We start from the raw sequence: 19316 nt of genomic DNA, 5'->3' as shown, positions 1-19316 counted from the left end.
TAATCCCAAAACATATTTCCCTAAACCTTGATTCAACTACAGAGGCTGCAGGGGTTTCACGGCTGCTGTTCACATTTGGCATCGAGGAGCTGACTTGGTTTCTCTTCATACGAAAACCACATCATGTCGTTTGAATGCTCTTTAAGTTCTCTTGAAATGGTGCTGCCATTTTAAGCAATGCGCCCTAAGTGTTTACAAAAGCCTCCCAAGAGAGGGGCAGCAAGGTCTGCTTATTGTTAATTGCCAATTTATTTAACAGAGGGCCAAAACAGAGGTGTGCCACTGCAACACAAACCCCAACTACGTGACAGTGCCGCACGAAGGAAACTGCTGTCCAGGGGCTCTGAAAATGTATTCTAAAACTGGCAACAATATAGGGGAAGAAATGAATGTGCCAGTCCATCATGTGGGCGTTTGGGAACACAGCAGTGCATTTCCCAGCTGCTACCCAAAGTGCACCATCTGAGACTTGGCTTCCCCCACATAGTTGTGTCCATGAGGCCATACTCTCCAACATATCCCTAATGAAAATAGGGACATCCTATTCTATTAATAATAATAATAATAATAATAATAATAATAATAATACCCCGTCCATCTGACTGGGTTGCCCCAGCCACTCTGGGTGGCTTCCAACATACAGCGGTACCTCAGGTTAAGAACTTAATTCGTTCTGGAAGTCCGTTCTTAACCTGAAGCACCACTTTAGCTAATGGGGCCTCCCACTGCTGCCGCCACGTGATTTCTGTTCTCATCCTGAAGCAAAGTTCTTAATCCAAGGTACTATTTCTGGGTTAGTGAAGTCTGTAACCTGAAGTGTCTGTAACCTGAAGTGTCTGTAACCCAAGGTACCACTATATATAAAAACATAATAAACATTAAAAGAATGTCCCCCATACAGGGCTGCCTTCAGATGTCTTCTAAAGGTTGTATAGTTACTTATCTCCTTGGCTCTGGGGTTGCAATCCTCCAATATTTCTCGGATGAAAATAGGGACGTCCTAAGGAAAAGCAGTATATCCCGGGATCAAATCAGAAACCGGGAGACCTTCTATAAATCTGAGAGTGTCCCTGGAGAATAGGGACACTTGGAGGGTCTGTGAGGCCATGCCACACGGGTGAGCTAGCCTAGCATGTGTTGTGTACTACAGTGTTGGAAATCTCAGAACCAGAAGCACACATGTAGCCCATATATGGCCGATGGGGAGAAGACACACTGCAACATTGTTTTGCCATCAACAAGATGCCTTGTCTTTTTTTATTATTAAATAAATTTTATTAGTATTTTCCACACAACATGAAAAATATCAAAAAATAAAAATACACAACACACAAAAGCCAACATTCAAAAACTAAAAAAGCAACAACAACAAAACAAATCCATATCTTACAAGTTAATAATATAAACACTAAAAAAACAACAAAAAACATTGACTTCCATCAATCCCACAGCACCTCCTTTATCTCTCATTGTGTCTTCCTGTTTTCCTGATCCTCTCTATCCTAACATCTAGATATAAATCCCTCTTTCTTATCCTTTCACTTCACAAGGTTATTCGAGACTCAGCCAGATTTCTGTCCTCAAACCTTGACTTTTGAGGTATTTATTTAGGCACTCCCATTCTTTTTTTACTTCACTTTTTGGTTTTTGTCTTATTATGCCTGTCAATTTGGCTAATTCTAAGTATGTCTTAATGTGAGGCAGGGCTGGTTGGCCAATCATGCCATTGACTATAACTGACCTTTCAGCCTAACTCTAGACTACATAGGTGGATAGGATATTGCAGCCTCTGTAAAGAGCTGCCATACCTTCTTCAGACCAATGGTCTATCTAGCTCAGTATTACTTACCCAGACTTGCAGCAGCACTAGGTAGCTTTCTGCAGGCCTGCTATCTAAGATGAACACAGGGACCTTCTACTAATGATGACTGCACTCTAACACCACTGACTCCTGACACTCTTCCTGGGATGCCATAGCGTTTTTCATCTTCTTGACTACAAAATTGCTTTGTGTTCTTCTCTCTCCCCTCTGCCCCCCTCTTTTCCTTCTCTTGGCTGTGGATTTGGATGAATGATGTGGTGGCACAATAGCCAAATTGGTAAGCGCTCAGCAATTTGATACTTAGCAATGCTAATGTCAGATGCCAGACAAACTGGATGTCAAACAAAGACCAGCGCGGCTTAAGCATTCCATGTGATGTGCAGAGCTGGCTTCGGCGAAGCATTTCAGAAGACAATAGTCTAATGTATGCTGGAAAGCTGGTCGGGCCACTTCATGTACAACATGAAGAAGCAACGAGACGTCGTAAGTGATGGTTTTCGATGGCAGAGAAACAAAGGGAAGGACAGGATTGCTTTGGTCAATTGCTAAGCCCCCCTTCCCTGTCCTCCTATATAATTTGAGGTGTGATATTCTATTGGGATATTCCTGTTTTTGTTTCCTATATATCATGTGGATATATGCATATGCAATCCATGTAAATAATATGCAAAGGGGTTTGGGAATGGCACAATCACTCAGCAGTGCTCATCAGAGATGAGATAGAAAATGGTGTAAGACCTCTCAGATCAGGAAATCTCAGGCAGGCATTTCTGTTTGTTGTTACAGGGTTAGCAGGCTCAGTGGTTTCAGCATAACCCAACACATTCAGATGGAGTTTTGCTTTGCTTATAATACTGGTAGTGAGAGATAAACGAATGCATTGGAAGCTCATGGGAACAAAAACCAAGGCAATCAATAGTGAAGGTGTAGTCCACGTCTCTTTTAAAAGACGAAGCTGATTCCATTGTACTCAGTGGCCTGGTTTGGACACAGTGCTAAACTATGGTTTAATATTCAGGGCATGAACCTTAGGCTCATATGCTCCACCCTGCCTCTCCTGCTCTGGCATGGCTACAAGGTGGATTTGATTTCTCATTAACCGCAAGCAGAAATTGGCCAATCTTTCAATTTCTGTTTTTCTCTGTTTCTCATTTTCCCAATCTTAAGTTCTCTACATTTTCACAGAAGTTTGCATCTTTTAAAAAAAGTTCTCATGAAAATTTGGCAGGATTTTGCATGCATTTTTGGGGTATGCAATTTAGCCCAAGATACACTATAAACCACTGAGCCTCTTGGGCTTGCCTATCGGAAGGTCAGCAGTTCAAATCCCCATGACGGGGTGAGCTCCCGTTGCTCTGTCCCATCTTCTGCCAACCTAGCAGTTCGAAAGCACGCTAGTGCAAGTAGATAAATAGGTACTGCTGTGGTGGGAAGGTAAATGGCGTTTCTGTGCACTCTGGCTTCCATCACGGTATCTCATTGCGCCAGAAGCAGTTTAGTCCTGCTGGCCACATGACCTGGAAAGCTGTCTGTGGACAAATGCCGGCTCCCTTGGCCTGAAAGCGAAATGAGCGCCGCAACCCCATAGTTGCCTTTGACTGGACTTACCTGTCCAGGGGTCCTTGTGGCGATCACACACAGGGCCCCCAGACATTTGACGGTCTATTGACCCTGTGCCGCCTCTGCGATTGCTTTTTCCGCTGCCACCACCCCGTATCTCACGGGGACACACGGAGTCCAGTCAGTTGTTAACATAAACAATAATCAAGTTTACTTTTTAAGTGCAGGAACAAGCTTATGGTTTCAGTTAGTTTTTCTTGACAGTTTCTTAATCTTAGTTCGTAACAACTTCAAACTGATTATTCCAACTATCTATCTGACTCCCTTGGACACCTAACAATTCCTCTCACTCTCTCACAATACAGCTCTACCAACCCACTGCCTAAACCTCCCTCTTCCTTCTTCAACTCCCAAACCTCAACTTCAACTCAACTCAACTGACTCTCAAAACCTCCCACTCTAACTTTTATTCCCCCCTTGCATTCTCACTGGCCAATCACATCACACCTCTTTTCACCCTTTCCTTATGACCCATCCTAGGAGGCAAATGCCACAGTCCTTTTTAATAATATTTTTTATTAATTTTCACAATAAACAAAGTCATTACATTAAAGGGAAAAAACCATAAAAACCATAAAATAAAACATTTAAAACAACTGTAAACACACTTAATATTGAACCCACATTATTGGACCCCTTTAACTACCTTTACCTTTTACACATTTTTGCAAAACAGTTTTCCCCAATATAATGTATTTTTGTATTGTTATTTTCATTTTTAAGCACACTATACTGTTGTATAAGTATTTCTGCATATATTACTTAGCTGAAGACCTACATTGTAAAATTTGGAGAAGTGCCAGTTTCTAAGGATGACTGTGTTTCAGTTTTCGCATCACTTTAGAAAGTACAAGTTAGGTTTGCCTTCAAATGCGAACTGAATCAAATTTCTTTCTCACCCCTACCCACAGTTTATAATTACGTCTGAGTCCTATACAGTGGTTAATCTTAACTATGGTTTAAGGAAATAAACCAGGGTCATAAAGCCAGAGGTTGGCTTGTTTCAATAAACCATAGTTAAGATTAACAACAGCTTGTTCTTGATAAAGTTTGAACATATTGATAAACCATGGTTAACTGGAAATGGAAATAAAAGATTCCAGTCTCTTCCTTATGGTGGAGGAAGATGGGAGCAGATGATGAGCCCAATAGGAAATAATACTTTTATGAATAAATCTTAAACCCTATCTTTATAAGATCTTGGTTGCCAGTGTTATCAGCTAATCAACTTCTGGTCAGTCATGAACTTTAGGGTCCCAGTTTTGTAAGATATTTGGTAAAATACCATTATTATATTTTGCCTGTCCTTCCCACTCTGAAAACTAGAAGGGTGTGGGGCTAAAATGACCAGGAGGCTAAATTAGTGACCAGTTTAATCATCATTAACATGAGGTAACCAGATACACATCATTATGCTGTTGCTGTACCCCACAATGAGGAAGGGAGACTGACAGACCACTGTGTTCCCATGGATGGCAAGAATACCTAGAAATAACAATCAGATGGAAGTGAGGAGGTTGTTGTGAAACAGGACCCAAAGCCTTGCCAAACGCTGTAATCTTGTGGAGAGCCAAAATCTAGTTTTGCATGTGTGAAGCTCCATGAGGCAACCTATTCAGCAAGAAGCTGCTTCCACAAAACAAATAAGTAAAGAGGATAGCTCATGTAATCAATCCTGAACTCATAGAATTGTAGAGTTAGAAGGGTTCACAAGGATCATATCATCTAACCCCCTTCAATGTAGAAATCTCAACCAGATGATACATGAGATACGCTGCTCGGGAAACCAGTGTGGTGCCCTCAACATGTCTTAGGTCCCAGGCTGCTTAGCTAGCAAGGAAGAAGCAACTTTTTCAAGTACACATAGCACAGATGGGTACAGATGTCTGTGTGTCATGAGCCACCAGTCATTTCATCTGACTATTTGTCAACAAAAGTTTGATGGATGCAGTTAAATGGACTCGGCCCAATATACCTGAAGAAGCATCTCCACCCCCATCGTCCAGCCCGGACACTGAGGTCCAGCGCCGAAGGCCTTCTGGTGGTTCCCTCACTGCGAGAAGCAATGTTACAGGGAACCAGACAGAGGGCCTTCTTGGTTGTGGCACCCGCCCTGTGGAATGCCCTCCCATCAGATGTCAAGGAAATTAACAACTATCTGACTTTTAGAAGACATCTGAAGGCAGCCCTGTTTAGGGAAGTTTTAAATGTTTGATGTTTTATCGTGGTTTTAGTGGTTTTAGTGGCTCCCCAGAGTGGCTGGGGAGGCCTGGCCAGATGGGTGGAGTTTAAGTAATAAATGATGATGATGATGATGATGATGATGATGCAGTGATGCAACTGTCCATTCCTAGGTATTTCATTGCTGGCTGTGCAAGCATTATAACCAGACTATTAATTACACAGCATTTCTTTTTTTTTCCTTGTCTCATTTTCAGTCCTTCTTCCTCCCGATTATGAGAAATTTAAAATAAAAGCTTGAGAAGCCATTGCAAGACTCCACAAACCGATTAATATTTTCCATCAAGAGCAAATGGTCTCTTTCATTTGTGCTATTTTTTAAAAAGACAGTCTCAACACTACTCACAACATATTTCTATAGAAATATCCAGTCTAGAGCTATTAGGGAATTTTCTTAAGAACACAGAAGATTAGGCACTCAGGAACGAAGGGATAAAAAAATACATGGAAGAAAGAAGATGGATAAAATAGTTTTAACTAATTCTCCCAATCATTTTTATTTTCCAACATCAATCTTGTGGTTAGGTTAAATTTTGAAAATGGAAATCCGATAATTATGGAAAAAGTGAAATAAAAATATAGTATTGTCTTTGGCTTGATAATAATGTGGCTGTTTAACAGTGGCTCACATAAATGAATATAAATCAGACGGAATTCCTCCCTCTTTATCCCTAGTGAGATAAACATGGTTTGTCACATTGAGAGAATATTCTATAGCATAGGAATAATCAGAACACATTGTTAGCTCCAATTTTCCATCATTTTATTTTTTCAATATCAAACAAAGGTAAAGCCAGCTAAACAATTTAGTCATAGGCAGAAGGAGAATTAACTGTATAATGCAAGCTGCTTTGGAGAAGTAAGAGGCAAAAGGGAGTGCTGCTTGCATTAAATCATATTGTTCGCTGCGCTTTACCAATGCTATAGAAATCACTTTGATTTTCATTGTTAGGTGCTTTACATGTTGCTTGTATTAAGCAAATGCGTTACTTGTCTCCCTGTTCCCCCCACAGCAGATCTGCACGGCCTTTTGAAAGAAAGCTGAACTCTCACGGACAAAGACTGATGCTTCATCCATCTGACATGTCACACCAACAAATGGGGTTTTTTTGTGTGCTCTGTCAGTGTCTTAATCAGAGTTGTCACACCAGGCCCACACAGTACCTTCCCTGCTCTGAAAGCCCATCCAGTACTTAATCCTTCAACTTGTATATGTTGTACAGACAATCAGATGAGGCCTGATAATACGTGTGATTTACATGTTTCCTGTCGTCGCTCAGATTTGTCACACGTCATGGAATCACTCTCTCCCCCCACCCCACCCCACATACTGTCATCCTTATTTCAAAACATGTGAGGAAAGCCCTGGGCCCGATTTAAGGCTTATTTCAACTCCTGGGTTCTTGTGGTTTTAGTTCTTTGCTAGCAAGTAAAACAGCTTAGCCTTTTTCTAAACGATGTGGCTAGCTGTACTTTTGTCTGATACAGAGAATTATAACAGATGGATTTAGCAAAGTGATTATGTTGAACTATCGCCTCAGGATGGTAAATTTGGCAGTGATTAAAAAACAACACCACACACACAAATACAGGGTTGTATCCAACTAAGGGTATACCCATTGAAATTAATGAACTTAAGTTAGTCAATGCAATTGCTTTCAATGAACATACTCACCCCAAACAAGGAGTTTGGTCCAAAGACTGTGATTGTAAGTTACTAACAACGATGTGTTACAGAGAGGACTGTCTGTATGAAATTGTGGCTACCAAACAAGCATTGCATTTCAGGCTCCGAATAGCGAACTCTCAAATGAAAATTCAGAGCATATTCTGTGACAATATACAAAGCAGTATATTGTCCAAAACCTAGTCAGTTTGCGACATGATCTCCTCATCAGTGGGTACTGAGTACGCTTCTTTAGGATTGGCAAATATGGATAAAAACAAGCCTTTTTCCTTGCAAACACAATGATGCTGAAGCAAGGACAGCACTCTTACCAGAGGCAGCTCACGTTGAGATTGCAAGGCTGGTGGGATGGTTTGCTTGACTATCACTGCTGAGCAATGAGTGAGGAGGGGAGAAAGACTCCATGCCTTTAGTGGCAGTGGGGGCACTGTGCTGTAGGATGCATAATCAATGCATAATCAAAACTGAGAACACCAAAAGAAAACACAGATTGGCCTGTGCTAACATATATGTCAAGATGCAAATTTAGACATTATTTTAGGACCCACTAAAAGAATAGCTTGGTGGATTATCTGTCATCTGGGGGATTCAAGAGAGCTGTACTTGCAGGATTGTGGCTTTTGTCGCTACATTGCCTGCAAACCCATTCCCAACTGCATTTTTCTCAATAATATTCTGTTTATACTAGTTATGCAAGGTCCCTTTTTCCATCTGACTTTAATCATGAGCAGAAAAGAGTGAGATCTCTGCAGAGAAAATTCTCCCCTACAGCATGGCTAAGGAGAGGGGGGAGAGATAAACGAAAACTCCCAATTCCAAAGAAAACTACTGCCCAAATAATTTGTGCACTATTATGTGGATGATCCTGAAGGTCAGTAAGCACATTTGCACAGAAGACATATATGGCTATAGGGAACTACCTCTTCTTTAGCATAATAAGAGTTTGCATATTGCTGTCAGGAGGAATTTGCACAAGGACATATTCTCTGGCAGGTAATAGTAAGCAAATTCCTTAGGATCAAAAGGGGAATCAAATGAAAATAATGTTTAAGGGAATAAAGGAGCTTGGGAAGTGGGCTAGCTGTGTGCCAGTGGTAGACTTAGCACAATTGAGTATGAAACCCATGAAGAAATGGGGCATTTCCACTGATTAATTGGATTCCTTTACCTAGGACTAGGTGAATCATTAGATTCAAACTTATACAGTGGTGCTGCATGGCACTGTGCTGTCAGGTTGGCAGTGAAATTCTGTGCTGGTACACCTGAATACAGACACAAAAGAGCACACATTATGAGCAACCAGCAAACTGCACGTGATGAGGTCTTCCCTGCCCAATAGTTCAGCATCCAAGTCATTTGCTGTTGCTGCTGATGAGGGCAGATGAGCTTCAGAACTGGAGCCACTCCATGGTCTCCTGGGTGGGATGAATGGGTGCGGGGTATAGGAAGGAACAGGGGAAGGTGCCTTATATTGAACCAGACCATTGGTCCATCGAGCTCAGTGCTGGCTGGAAGCAGTCCAAGAAATCAAACAGGGATGCTTCCCAAGGATGCTAAAGATTGAACATGGGACTTTTTGCATGTAAAGCATGTACTCTACTACTAAGATAAAGGCCTTTCCTGAAAGCTCCCTTTGGATGGGACTTGAACTCACAGCCTCTAAGCAAGCGGTCACTGTGTTTGGCACTGGTGAGGGTGGGGAGGAGAGATTCAATAGTGATGCTCTCTTACCTGTAGACCACAGTCCAATGTCTGTCATGGACACAAGTAGCCTTTCCAGTAATAAACATTTGCCTATCTCTTTCTCTAGGACTGCATACACACCATACATTTAAAGCATATGGCTTCCCCCCCAAAAATCCTGGGAACTATAGTATGCTAAGGATGATAGGAATTGCAGCTCTCTGAGAGGGGTAAACGACAATTCCCAGGATTATTTGACGTAAATCATGTGCTTTAAATGTATGGTGTCCACACAGCCATTCCAACATTCTCCTTTGTCACACTCGAGAGCGTTTCAAAAGGCAGAAGTTTTGTTATGACAATTTTGGTAGTGGAATTGCCAGGGGAGCAATCTATTTCCAATATTATTCTCTTTTCCCAATAGTGACTGGAAATGCAGAGTGATCAGGGGGAGAAGCTGGGAAATGGAATACCAAGGGGAGGTAGAAGTTGAAGCAAAAAGATATTAAACAATTTAATAACTTAAATTGGGACCGACAAGAACTGGAGATTTCTCCAGCCCACCTTGAAATATCATGGGTGTTTCATTATTTTATATGAGTCACAAAATGCCCCTCCCCACAAGTGTAGGCAGAGAAAGCTCATATGTTAATAGACTATTGAGGGGAACAGCCTCTGTACATTCTGCCCCAGTGATCTTGCAAGCTTAGGCTCTCGCAATGGTGTTCTCCAAGTATATAGTTTTTACCTTTTCCCATGGTAGCAAAATGACAGCCATTCACTTACATGGAAGAAAGCAAAGTAGTGGACTCATGAGTGGAGGGTTATGGCTGAACTCCAATGCCTGGAACTAATTTTTCCCTCATCAGCTGTGACTCAAACTGGAGCCCACTTATTTTGTCTAATTCAATATAACTCATGGGGATCACTGGGTTGTATCCAATCAGGACCTCTCTGCTGATGGAAAGCTCTCTGATCCAATGGAGCCATCTGTCAGTAGATCAGGGGCTGAAGGGATCTCCTGGCCCACCCCTCTCGAACCTGCTCCAGATTGTTTGGTGACCTTTCAGAACAGCATGGGAGGTGGAATGGAGGGCTGCAGGGTGGAGAGGGGATCATGGAAGATCACCCTGAACCCTGTCCTGCTGACAGAAGGTTCTACTGAATCCAAGAGCTTTCTGTCACCGGATGTATACCAGTTGGTTACAATCCACTGAGAATTTAGCTAGTGCATGGCTGCTAATTCTGTCAGTTCATTTTCATGACCCTGACCCAGGTTTCATTCCTTGGTCACACAAAGGCAGAAACTATCTTTTATTTTATATTAGAAATGAGGTGAAATGTCCTACATTTAATAATATCCACATTATACTTTATGATTACAACACCAATGAATGGAAACTGTATCCCTGAATTGCCTCGGATCCTTTCCTCTTTTTTTACCATCTTTTAAGTGTACATATTCAGTTAGCTTAGCCATTTTAGCAATCCTCCATGTTTTAGCAATTCAGTCTTTCAAGGCTGGGCGTTTATGCTCACTCCATTTACTTGCTATGAATATTTTTTTGCTGCAGTCAATGAGTTCCAAGCTCATTCTTAGCACTCTTCATATATCTAAGCAAGATGACCAACAGATTAAGGAGCAAAGCATGTTTAATCACCAAGCCAACCGTACAGAACATTCCTCCAAAATAATTTAATTTTAAGACAATCCCATCATAGATGAAACAAATCAATCTGCATTAGTCTGGAAACTCTGTCAACGTTTATCATTACTGTAGGAAACAGCTCAGGGGAAAAATGGATGTGGGGCTGCCTATGAAAATACTTTTGAAACTTCAGTAGGCATAGAATTCAGCAGGCACAGAAGTGCCAGGATTTTGGCTGGCACAGCCTATTTGGATCAAAAATATCACACCAGGGTTTAAAAAAGCTTCGCCGAATGTCAATTCTGTTTAAATTTCTAAAGGGCTTGAGATCTAGGGGTTTGAATAAGCAGCTTCTCATCAGCTGACGGACAGTGACAAGAGAGAAGTTTCTCTCGTTCCCTCTTAGCCATGGTGCCCATTTATGGAAAGCCCTCTGCCCGATGCCTATGCTGTTTTCATTTAGGCATCAGGAGAAACCCCTTTTTATTCTCCCAGGCTTTTAAAGTATTCCAGGCATTTTAAAATCTTGCTGACTAGCTGTTTTTAATGCACTGGGTTTTTTCCATTCTTGTTAATTCTGCTGAGCTCAAAAGGTGTTTTAAAACCAACCCTACAAACCCTAAACAGTAAAATTGTTTTCTTTTACGTGCAGATAGCGCCAACCCTTTGGTTAAAGATTCCTTGGCAAGCTGTTTCTGAATTATTTCCAGTTAAATTATCTGAAGTCAATAATGATTGAAAAATGTGAGATAACAAACCTTTCCATGTTTTCCTCTTCAAAAGCATTCAATTTTGTTTCTAATTTCCCAGTATTTGCAGCAGCAATTCTGTTTTCATTTACCTAGGAGTTAAGTCTGTTGAGCCCTATCAGACTTGCTTAACAGGAGACATATGTAGACTTGCCCTGTAAGGTCTTCAGAATACAGAATACAGCTGAAATAGTTGAAAATATGGAAATAGCTGTGAGGACGAGATCTGGTATCTGTCTGGTGGATATATGATCCACTGGAGTAGGAATCATAGAACTGTAGAGTTGGAAGGGATCACGAAGTTCATCGAATCCAACCCCCTTGCAATGCAGGAATCTTTTGCCCAACGTGGGGCTTGAACCCACAACCCTGAGATTAAGAGTCTCATGCTCTACCAACTGAGCTATCATGAATGTGGGAAGCTGCCTTATACTTAGTCAGACTTTTGGTCCACTAGCAGTGGCTCTCCAGGCTTTCAGGCAAAATACAATCCCAGCCCTCCCTGGAGATGCCTGGAATTGAACCTAGAACTCTCTACATTCAGGGCAATTGTTCTACCCTAAATAGTCACATTTTTTAAATGCAAAAGCAGGGATAATCTTATTTTAAAAGCGGCTCTTGGCAGCTTAAAACCAGAAAGTAAAACCTATGGTGTTTAGGGCCCCCTTGTACCTAGGACAGCGGTAACCAATGTGGTGGCTTCCAGATGTCGCTGGACTCCAACACCCATAAGCCCAAGCCAGCATGACCAATAGTCAAGGATGATGGGAGTTGTAGTCCAGCAGCATCTGAAACGCAGCTATGAGATCACCTGGATTGTAAACCAGGGCACTGTCTACACACAGTGGTTTTCTGTTCCCTTCTGCGAAGGGGGATATAGCTTTTTTGAACAGGGTATTCTCCATTTTGCTCACAAAACATTTCCCTTTCTTTTGGAAGAGCATCTGTGAGTGCCTGCTCATACCAAGTTCCCTTCATGCGTTCAGTGCCGCTGGGGCATGACCGTGGTGTCCTTGAGGCCCAGAAGTTGTAGCTAATGTGGTAGTCAAAATTGCTTCAGTTCATGTAAGGTGGTTCACCCAGTTTTACCTGATCTTTCCCATCCACCATGGTCCACCACACAATTATTTATTATGATTATGATTTTAATAAAAATTTGTATACCGCCCTATACTGGTAGATCTTGGGGTGGTTCACAACATAAAATCACAGTATAAAAACACAAAACATCTCCTATTGCTCCGAAGCAACTTTTCTGGGGAGTGGAGGGGGGAATCAGCAAAAAATCAGGCACCTGACCTTACATGAGCCAAAGTGCACTCCCATTTGATACAGTCTCTGGGTAGTTCTGGATGCGACATAAAAAAAGCGATATGAGTTACTCACTGGGAAAAAATAATCAGATGTTAAATTACACATTGCTCTAAAGTAATTTGTGCCATCAACGTTTGATAGTAAGATTACACTGGGACAGATTAGCATGTGCCATGGAAGCGTGATTCCAGGTCTCCTTCACTGTGCCATCATCCAAATGAGACTTATGGTGCCTTTTCCTCTCCTAAGCCAAGCCCTATGGTTGGATTCTGCTTCAATTTATCCCGCAGGAACAGGCAGAGCATTTGACATACATTTGTGTTGCTTTCATATAAAACTATGCGGATTTGTAAATGCACAAAAAGAACTGAAAAACACGACACCTCCCTTCCACCTTTTAATTCAAAAGGAAAACTAATGATGCAAGATGTCTTCCTCTCTCACTCACTTGGAAATCTTCAGCCTGTGTCTTAACGTCAACATCAAGTTGTTGTTGGGGGCAGGGGCTTTTCAGAACGGCCAGCAGGGTGGGGCTGGACTTGTAGGTAACATTCCAGCTGAAGTGTGGCAGCTGATGGAAAATTTGCAGCAGCTTCAGTAACGAAAATCTTCACTGGAGAACCAGGTTGCTTACAAAAGAGGTTACGAAACAGAAGCCAGAGGCATCATTCCAAGCCTGTTTCCACAGTTTAGAAAAAGAAAACAGGCCGAGGCAGTAGCAATAGATGTCGCTGGATGAAACCCGAAATCTTTTATTAGGTTTCTGTAGTGCAGTACCTTCATTACAATCGACAGGGCAGCTGCTGCATAGCCAGTGTGTCTTGCTTTTGTTTTCACCAGCTTGGGGAGAAACGGAGAAACAGGCTATGGCTGAAAGACACAGCTCTTGCCTCAAGGCAGATGATCGTATCACCATTTCAACAAGGTGGGAAAGGGGTAGGTCAGAGCCAAACCTACACAACCACTTGCAGAAGCAGCATGAATTCAGTCACTGGGTGGCAACGGGATTGTCTGATGTTCTGAACCTTAGCCAACATCCCAGTTTGCTGTGGTAAGGAAAACACTTCCAAAATAAATGTTCAAAAAAAAATTGGGGGAGAGCTTCCCTGGATGAAATTTGAAAGTCCTACCCCCTGACCTCCACAATTTTTGCAAAATTATACCCCGCCCCCAAGCTATGGGGAATAGAAAAGATAAGAGGGCCAGGCCCCTCTGCCTTCCCACACCTGTAAATCAAGCACTGCCCCAAAATACATAACTCAATTGTGTGAAAAATTGAGAGCTGGGCCCCAAATAAGAAGCTCAGATTACAATTTTCAGTATCCCAATAAAGCCTGGGTACTAGGCCTAGGCGATGTATTGATACATCGCCCAGGACTGGTATGAGGGGTGAAATTGAGACCGCTTCTGAGTCCCTCTGCTACCAGCACCGCTTTCAACATTGGGCCACTGGTAGCAGAGGGACTCAGGAGCAGCAGCGGTTTCATCTGTGATATACTGCCGGGTGAAGCCACCATCAAGCTCATACCACAGAGGGAGAAGCAAGCTGTATTGACGGGCCGATACAATCTATTTCTCCCTCTGCTTCTTTAAACTGCTCCCTGCCCCCAGATGAGTGAGCCCCTATGCCTCATGTGTGAGCTGGAGAGACGTGGGGCTCACTCAGTTGGGGAGAGGGAGCAGGAGGGACATCAGAGCCCGCTGGGCTGGGGATGAGTGGGAGCCTTCCCGCCACCCAGCTGAGCAAGGCAAGCAAGCTGCGTCGTCCTCAGCCCCTTGAGGTGCTGGGGTGAAAGTGCCTCAGCTCCCGTGGTGAGAGCTGTGACAGTTTCATCCTGCACCTCACAGGCTGGGGCCAATGCAGCTTACAGTTTCAACATTGTGGTGTATTGTCAGATCGCAGTGATTGGCTGGTAATATATCACAATGTTGAAAACCTGACCTCGCCCAGCCCTGCTGGGCACATCACATGGTTTGTGATGACCAGGAACAAAATGTCTTCTGATTACTCCACACTGTCCCAAATCCGAACTGAACACTTGTTACTGATTGTTCAAAATGCAGGCTGAAGCTAACCTGAAGTTTCCTGGAAGCATATCCTCCAACATTTCTCTGATGAAAATAGGGACATCCTATAGAAGAAGAAGGAGTAGGAGTAGGAGAAGGAGAAGAAGGCTGATTGCTGAAGAATTCCATGCTTTTGAATTATGGTGCTGCTGGAGACTCTTGAGAGTCCCATGGACTGCAAGAAGATCAAACCTCTCCCTTCTGAAGGAAATCAGCCCTGAGTGCTCACTGGAAGGACAGATCCTAAAGCTGAGACTCCAATACTTTGGCCACCTCATGAGAAGAGAAGACTCCCTGGAAAAGACCCTGATGTTGGGAAAGATGGAGGGCACAAGGAGAAGGGGACGACAGTGGACGAGATGGTTGGACAGTGTTCTCAAAGCTACGAACATGAGCTTGACCAAACTGCAGGAGGCAGTGGAAGACAGGAGTACCTGGTGTGCTCTGGTCCATGGGGTCACGAAGAGTCAGACACGACTAAACAACTAAACAACAACAATAACAACAACAATAATATTTTTACTATTTATACCCCACCCATCTGACTGGGTTGCCCCAGCCACTCTGGGAGGATTCCAACATATATAAAAACATAATAAAACATTTAATATTAAAAAAACTTCCCTATACAGATCTGACTTCAGATGGCTTGTGGGTCGGATAACTCCATACACTCCAAAATTTCTCTGAAAAAACTAGGGATGTTGTAAGGAAAAGTGGGACATACCAGGATCAAATCAGAAACCGGGACGGCTTTTGTAAATCCTGGACTGTCCCTGGAGAATAGGGACACTTGGAAGGTCTGTGGGAGGTCACTGAAGAGATCCAGTGGCCTGCTGAGCTGGCATCTGAAAAATATCTCATATTAGACAAGTTTTTAATGTTGCAGTACTATGAATGAAACAGAGTGAGATGTGGATATTTTTTTTGCTGCTGCTGCTCTTTCACCATTCTAAGCTTCTACTCAAGCTTCTATGGTGGCATTCCTACACAAATGCCCCTGCCCCCAAACAGCCCCAGCTGGCATGGGAAACATCCAGGAGCGATGGGCGTTGAGGATTGGCAACATCTGGAGGACCACAGGTTCCCCACCTCCGGAAGCATGTGGGCAATAAGGTATCGCCAACGCCTGCCATAGAATTTTCTTCTTCGTACAGTATGAGATTTGCAAAAGAAGTCAACTTCTGAGCAACAGACTAAGACATTCAGTGTGACTCACTGTAGCAAAGGCAGCGAGAGTGGGCTGCAGTGATTCAGAGCAGTGCATTGCTCCGTCTTTCAGCTGTTTCTGTGCATTCTGAACTTTCTGCTGGCTGTCCTTATTGGTAAGCAGAATATTCCGTGGAGGGTGTTCTTTAAAAATAGATATGTTTAAAAATCCCCTTTGCAAACCTCTTCTTTTCAGCTGCTTCCCATTGTCGCAGCAGCCTGCTTGCGAGGGGAAAAGGCCCCCTGAATTCCTGGAAGGAGTAAACACATGGTGCCCTGATTTGCCAAAAGAGGGCAATGTTGCTGTTCTGAATCCCACTCCAACCAGAGCCATACCTGTGTGTGTCGGGCTGGTAAGTAATAGCTGCTGTCTCTTTCTTTTGCTATGTACAAGTTTTCACATGTCTCTGTATTCTGTAGTTAATCAGGACTTTGTAACTATCTGTCCTGCCTATTAACTGCACCAACTTCTAAATTGTTTAAAGGTTAACACATTTCACTCCATGCATGAGTGGCACACATAAGCAGGGATTGCTGGCTCGGGAAGATTTTTCTTCCTGAAAGCAGAAGGCAGGCGAGGGAAAGGCTTGCATGTTGAAAATGGTCGCAGGGACCTCAGGCTGCATCCGCTTCCAGCAATGCTCAGTTAGCAAATCATTTCGGCACAGTTAGAAAATAATAACACACCCGCTTTTCTTTCAAACTATGATGTTCCTTGTAAATTTGAAGTGCATGTGGAGGCTAGTCTTTGTAAAGTTTGGCCAAATCATGGCCTGATGCAGGTTTGAGAATTTGCACTGTCTGCAGTGAAGGAAGGCAGGTTGCAAAACCAGCTGGATTATACAGCTCAGACTTTTGTTTTCTGTGCATCAGGATGGATGGGGTTTGGTAGTGTGTCAGAACCCTTTCTCTGTTGCTGTTGCCTGCGGGGCAAAAGATGTTGGAGTGGGAGGAAGGATGCATATTAATAACAGCCAGATGGTGCAAAGAGAAAAATGGCAGAAGTAAAATTAATAACATTATTATTGTGTTATTATTCTTATTTCATAATCCCTCCCCTACTTAATTTACAAAGCATTATTATTTCCCTAAATAATTTGCACTCAGCATGGATTACTGTATTGCGTTCTTTGTGGGGCTGCCCTTAAGGCTGGTTCAGAAGCTGCAGCTGATGCAGAACGCGATGAGGTTCCTGACTGGAGCAATTTACCTTGTTGACATCCTTTTTAAAGGAACTGCACTGGCTGGCAATTAGCTACTGACCGAAATTTTTATTATTGACTTCCAAAGCTGTAAACAACTTAGGACCGGGCTACTTGAGGGAACACCTTCTTCCAACCAGACCAACCTGTTCACTAAGATATTCAGATGAGACCCTCTTGGTTGTGGCACAGAGTGCAATAATCTGTCTCATAGCAACCAAGAAGGGGGCGGGGGCTTCTTTGTGGTGGCTCCTACCATGAGGAATAGTCTCCCTAATGAGGTGAGGTGAGATCCAACTATAGTAGGTTTCCGGAATATGTTAAAAGGATTTGTTTGCCCGAGCACTTTCTCAACATTGACAACATGCTGATTGTTTCCACTGACTACTCTGGTTGTTATTATACTGATACAGTTCTTTTTTTCTGGGGGGATGCAGGGGTACACATACCCCTAAACATTTTGTGAATCTAATGAGAGAAGAAACTAAAAATTTGAAATTGTTTAGTTTCTTCTCTAACACTGAATTGTCAGTTCTGTTGCTACCCCCGATGGCGGCTTCTTTTCCTTTCCCAGTGTTTCTTGAGTCTCAGACGGAAGCGAGCGTTTAATGTGTGAAGCAGTGTGCAATGTGAATGTGTGGAGTTCTACAGATGAAAGTTTGGCCTCATTGAGGGGCAGTATTTCAATATGAGTAATGCATGTTCTTTGTACTTTTGTCCATTTACTGTCTTTATTTTTCCAGATTTGAACCATAAAATGGTGATTTTCTTGAGTCAAAATGAAAGTACCCCTAAACATTTTTTTTAAAAAGAAAAAAAGCACTGTTCTGATATTTTAATGTTGTTTTTTGTGGATGTTTTATAGTCTTGCTGTAAACTGCCTTGAAATCCTCCAAACAGAAGGAGGCATAGAACTATATTTTAAGTAAAAATAAAACAACTTTGTCTGAGATGCAAAACTAAGAATTAAACACTGTTGCCCAGTTATTCTTGTGCCTCTTTCCCACTGAAAAATTTCCTGCTCTGTTCCTTTGCAATCCCACCTTATAAGCAAGAGGCTTATCTGATAACAGTACAGGGCAACTCATCAGCTCTTTATGCAGCAGAAACCACTACGTCTGGCTGCACAAATAACAGGTGGCACTTACAGCATTTCTCTACTGAATAATATTCAACATGTGGCTTGCCAGTTGCAATCTGACCCTAATGGGGCTCCAGGTTTTGTGAGAATTTATGAAATGTATTAATCTAACAGTTAGACTCTCCACTCTTTCCCCTTCCTTCATCAGACCTATAGACTGCCTGTTGCATAAGAAACTGGACAGTGGGGGGTGGAGTGGGGGCATATCATAACTGTAGCCAAATATTGGTGCTGATCACACTTCTTGTCACCTTTATTTTCAGTGTTAACGAAGCCATCTGTCTCTCCACCATCAGAGTGACCTGCCAAGAAGAAGGTTAGGAGGTAGATCTTAGAAGTCTTGCTTTGGAGCCATCAGAGTGTGTTGCAAGGGACAGAGCCCCTGTCACTGTATTCCTTAAAAGTAAGCAGAAAGCCTGCAGAGCCCAAAGACTGTATCATCATCTGTACTATACATGCATCACAATTTATCAAAAGAAAACTGCTGACTTCTATATGACTAGATGGGACTGGGATGGAGGTGGTGATACAGCCGCACCATGTTTACCAGAATTGTAATTTTCAATGTTACCCACAGGGCCATAAATATAAGCCCATGTTGTATTGAACGAATATATCTGCTACAGATATGTGCTGAAAACGAGATATACACACTATCACATTTTTAACTTTGACCTCCAAGCCTTGAGGCGATGTTCAGAGTTCACAGAAAATAGTATCGATTTCTATTTTATTTTATTTTTTAAAAAGCCTGATATACCAGGTGGGTTAGGGGGTTACTTAATTTCCCTCCCCCCTCCCACTTCTTGAGAAAGGGTTAAAACAATAACCAGCTATATTGTCTTTTTAAAAAGATGAAAACAGTATATAGAAATAGACGGAAGTAAGTGTGCCGCTTGGAACACTGCTAGATACTTGGCAGCATTGTACCC

The 19316-nt window shown here is 42.5% G+C and overlaps 1 long non-coding RNA gene across 1 annotated transcript; it reads left to right on the top strand.

Moving 5' to 3' along the window:
- The first annotated feature begins 16068 nt into the window (after window positions 1–16068).
- On the top strand, window positions 16069–19099 carry LOC308479571. Its single transcript, XR_013987731.1, has 3 exons — window positions 16069–16157; window positions 16238–16394; window positions 18648–19099. It is a non-coding gene; the product is annotated as an uncharacterized lncRNA (long non-coding RNA).
- The last annotated feature ends 217 nt before the right edge of the window (window positions 19100–19316 follow it).

Source organism: Podarcis pityusensis, assembly GCF_964106645.2.
Source record: "Podarcis pityusensis genome assembly, chromosome: 1".
NCBI lineage: Eukaryota > Metazoa > Chordata > Lepidosauria > Squamata > Lacertidae > Podarcis > Podarcis pityusensis.
The sequence above is the reverse complement of the archived record's forward strand: the minus strand, read 5'-3'. Positions and strand labels throughout refer to the sequence as shown.